Here is a 5,041-nt window from a genome sequence, read left to right on the forward strand (position 1 = left end):
AGTTCCCTTTACAATCCTGCTTCTCTGGGTACCCCTCTGAAAGATCTCAACCTGTCTTGGGAGAGCACTGGCAAGTCAAAAAAATAACCCTTCCAGCCACTGTGGAGGCAGCCCAGCAGATACAAAGAGCTGTACGAGACAGTGACAAACCATGGCCCCTATTTTACCTCTCAGCCCTTTCTCACAAAGGGTTCTGCAGCTAAAGTCAGCCCCTCTGATGCGGGAGGGACGGGTGAGATTCCTTATCACTTCCCCCATTTAAAAGCGTCTTCCTATTAGATGTTACGTGACAGAGACCTTACTCCCCTTGCTCATTTGCTGCCAAGAATTACTCTCAGGCTAGATTACATTAAAATAGAAGAATACAACCTAGGAAAGAAGTTGACCTCCTCAAATTTTCCATTTTCTGACCTTCTAAAAGATGTGTTGGAAGTCCAGTTATGAGAGTCTCAGCAGGAAAAGAAATCTACCTGAAGTGTCACAGTGACCACCTACCACAACGGCAGGATTTACAGAAGGGACCACGGCCATCAGAGCTTTAAAACTGGGGGAGCTCAACATCCCAACCAACAGCGAACTCTCTGAGCCCACCCTCCACAAGTCATCCTGAAGATGCACCTGGATTTTTAATGAGGGGGGGGTATTTCCTGCTTTACTCCGCAGCCAAAGCTGCTCGGTTAAATCCTCTAAGATTTAATTCCGCTCTTGCTAATGTCGCCTGACAGAGATTTTCCGGGGGTGCTCAAACGCTGAGACTTGAAAGGGGATTTCAGAACGGGGTTGCGTCCAACATGCGTCACCGAATATAAAGTCCTTTTGCAGGGCTGCTGGCTGCAGGGCGAGCAAACTCTCCTCCACCAAACGCTTCCAGGTGGTCACCACGGGTGCTGCTGCCAACACCGCGCCACGCACACGTACGCACAGATTTGAGTCGCGACGCCGAGGATGAGGTCTGGGCAGGAGACGAGGTGGGGACATCTGTACCTCCCACCTGCTGCAAAAACAGATGTCAAGGCAAAAGCATCAGGTTGAATTTTTGGACCTGTTTTCTGAGCGGGGGTTTGTTTTACAGCCCCTCCAAGAGCACACCCTACGCAATTCAGATGCAGTCTTCAAGTTGACCAGGTCCTGCTAAAAAAATGTAGTTAAAAAACCAACAAGAACAGCGGAGCAGTGATACACCTGTGTTCAAGAAATCTACTTCTAAATAATCTTAAGCTTTTGCTGCCGTAACAACCAGAAAGTCAAGCTCTCCAGCTGTACACGTGTCTCATCTGAGCTCGTTAGGCACAAAGCTATCAGAGATTTCTTGGCCTCATTCAAAATTAACTACCCCGACTCACACGTGGCAGAAGGCCAGGTCTGGCTGGTGTTTTACTGCTCCTCATCAGTGTGTCCTCTCCTGTCAGAGCCCCTTCAGATACTAAAAGGCTGTTATAAGGTCTCCCCAGAGCCTTCTCTTCTCCAGGCTGAACCCCCCCAAATCTCTCAGCCCCCCCTCCCAGCAGAGGGGCTCCAGCCCTCCCAGCATCTCCGGGGCCTCCTCTGGCCCCGCTCCAACAGCTCCATGTCCTTCTGCTGGTGGTGGCCCCAGAGCTGGAGGCAGCACTGGGGGGTGTCTCCCCAGAGCGGAGCAGAGGGGCAGAATCCCCCCCTGGCCCTGCTGGCCACGCGGCTGGGGATGCAGCCCAGGGGTGGGGGGTTTCTGGGCTGCCAGTGCAGGTTGCCAGCTCAATGTGGAGCTTCTCACCCCCCAACACCCCCAGGTCCTTCTCCTCAGGGCTGCTCTCCAGCCATTCCCCCCAACCCGGGGTTGTGCTGGGCATTGCCCCGACCCAGGTGCAGGACCCTGCCCTTAGCTTTCTTGAACTTCACAATGTTCACATGGTCCCATCTCCAGCCCCTTCAGGTCCCTCTGGATGACATCCCTTCCCTCCAGCGTGTCACTGCCCCACACAGCTTGGAGTTGTTGGCAAACTCACCGAGGGTGCACTCAATCCCACCGCCCGTGTCACCAACGAGGCTGTTGAACAGCACCAATGCATCCCAGCAAATCCTTTCCTCTGGATGGATCCTCTCTCTCCCTGGACGTGCCAACAGCTCCCCCCTCCCCCAGACTGAGGGGGGTGGTACCCAGGAGGGGTATCAAGGCTCCAAGTCTTCCTCTCCTCCATCGGGGCTCTGTTAACAAACATCCCCTGCAGCAGCTCTAGACAGACCACGTACCCGTGTTGTGAGACTGAGGAAGGACCCCAGGGCAAAAACTACTGCCACAAGGCATAGGAGGGGCTGTAAGTTAAGAAAAATTTTAAATTATTGCTCAACCACCCTGTTCTTTTCCCACCAGCCTTGCTAAGGCCACTTCTGCTCCCTGTGACTAGAACGTTTCCGTGTTGTGAGACTGGGGAAGGACCCCAGGGCAAAAGCAAGGCACAGGAGGGGCTGTAAGTTCAGAAAAATTTTAAATTATTGCTCAACCACCCTGTTCTTTTCCCACCAGCCTTGCTAAGGCCACTTCTGCTCCCTGTGACTAGAACGTTTCGGTCGGGTGCTCCTGCTCTGCTCTGACAAAGGCACCTGAACAGATGGAACAAAACAAGCCAGAGCAGAACAAGCTCAAAAGATGAAATGTGCTGCCAAAAATCGTAACTCAAAGTTTCAGCAAGTTGTCTCTGCTCTCCCTGGGATCCTGGCTGTAGCATGGCAGCTAGTGACTCAGCCACCAGCTGAAAATAAGTTAGCTAAAAAATAATGATTTTTAAAAAAAACCCCACTTCTAGAGCTTTTAGTAGGAAATACAAACAGGTAAGAAACACAGAGATGAGAGAACAAGTCCTACGAGGAGGGGCTGAGGGAACTGGGCATGTTTAGTTTGGAGAAGAGGAGGCTGAGGGGAGACCTCATTGCCCTCTACAGCTCCCTGAAAGGAGGGTGTCGAGAGGTGGGGATTGGCCTCTTCTCCCATGGAAATAACAACAAGACCAGAGGAAATGGTCTGAAGTTGGGGCAGGGGAGGTTTCGATCAGATATTGGGAAGAATGACTTTCCTGAGAGAGGGGTCAAGCACTGGAACAGCCTGCCCAGGGAGGTGGTGGAGTCACCATCCCTGGAGGTATTCAAGAAAGGTGTAGACGTGGCACTTCAGGGCATGCTCTAGAGCCCAAAATTGTTTTTTGGGTTTTTTTTGTGTGTGTGTATGGTTGGACGTTTTTTGGGGTTTTTTTGTGTGTATGGTTGGACTTGATGATCTCAAAAGGTCCCTTCCAACCATGAAGATTCTGTGATTCTGAAATGGCAGAAGAGATAAGTTGGTGCCTGTGCTGGGATCCCAGGATGCTTCAGGGCAGAAGAGGTAAGTCAGTGCCTGTGCTGGGATCCCAGGATGCTTCAGTTGTGTTACACTGACCGTGAGGGACAGAGAGCCTCCTCCACAGGTAGACACGAGCTGAAGGACAGGCTCTTCCTGGCCCTGACCTGCAGCCTGCTCAAAGCTGGGTCAGCAAAGCAGCTTCTCCAGGCCAACCTGGAGGAAGTTGTGTTACACTGACCGTGAGGGACAGAGAGCCTCCTCCACAGGTAGACACGAGCTGAAGGACAGGCTCTTCCTGGCCCTGACCTGCAGCCTGCTCAAAGCTGGGTCAGCAAAGCAGCTTCTCCAGGCCAACCTGGAGGATTGGCACCTGAAGGCCGAGCCAGGCATTTATTATCGCTATTTCACCAAGTAGCAAACTATCTGTTCACCAAAGTATCTGTTTATGTACTTGCTTGGGAACACGCTCTGCTCCAGACTCCGTACAGCTCCGTGTCCAAACGAAGGATGCAAAAGAACAAAGAGCAAACTCCAAAAGAGCACCTGGGCCACCCAAGCGCTGCGCAGGCAGACCCGGGGCACTGGTTACTCCCAAGCTCAGGGTGCTGAGGACACTTCAGTTAATGGCACTGCTTTCCTGGAGGCCACCACACACCTTCGTAGCCCGTTCGGCCACGACTCTCCCTGTGAGCAGAGCCCTGCTCAGGATTCAGAAGAACAGAGACCACAGCCATTGCTGAGCTGTGCACAAATTGTGCTTCCCCTTTGTATCCTGCGCTTCCAGGGGATCTAGGAGTGGTCAGGGTGATTCCAAAATTATTTCATGGTTTCTAAGATGTGTTTCACCGTTATTAGGCAAAAAGAAAACACATTATCATGGAGCTGAACCACAGCCAGACGGGCCAGCTTCTCTCCCAGCTTCTAAAGCCCCCAGCTCTCAGGCTGTGGGGTTCAGAGCAGCCCTGCTTTAACGAGGGACGCTCATTAGACACAGAAGCTACACCTGAAGAACATGGGGCTGCAAAGACAAGTGATGGTCTCAGGAAGCACCCGGGCTGGCTGGGCACACAGCTCCTACACGGGCACCGAGGTGCAGTTTGGAACAACTTCAAAACAGAGTCCTGAACCACGAACAACTCAACTTCCGAGCCCTTCTCAGGGCTTTACTCACCATCTGCTGGGTACAAGGGAAATCCGGGGATGCCCGATGAGGAACAGGAATAGAATAAAGTAATTTAAGAAAGCAGCATGGAGTGAACTTCAGTCTGGCATTTCTGAACTGCACACAAGAATCTGACAGGATCTTTAATACTGTTTGCTAAGACTTTAATAAAACCAGAAACCAAGCAGTTCCCTGAACCACAACACGACAAGACTGGAGCAGCCAAGCACACGCTGCCGCTGACTTGCGAAGGAGCCGGGGACAACACAAGCTGCTCCTGTGTTTGGAGAGACATAGAAACCACAGCCAGACACGCAAACGTCATACAGCCACCCCAAAAAGCATTCTGACAGGATCTTTAATACTGTTTGCTAAGACTTTAATAAAACCAGAAACCAAGCAGTTCCCTGAACCACAACACGACAAGACTGGAGCAGCCAAGCACACGCTGCCGCTGACTTGCGAAGGAGCCGGGGACAACACAAGCTGCTCCTGTGTTTGGAGAGACATAGAAACCACAGCCAGACACGCAAACGTCATACAGCCACCCCAAAAAGCATCTCCAGGAG

Source organism: Calidris pugnax, unplaced genomic scaffold (assembly GCF_001431845.1).
Source record: "Calidris pugnax isolate Ruff unplaced genomic scaffold, ASM143184v1 scaffold170, whole genome shotgun sequence".
NCBI lineage: Eukaryota > Metazoa > Chordata > Aves > Charadriiformes > Scolopacidae > Calidris > Calidris pugnax.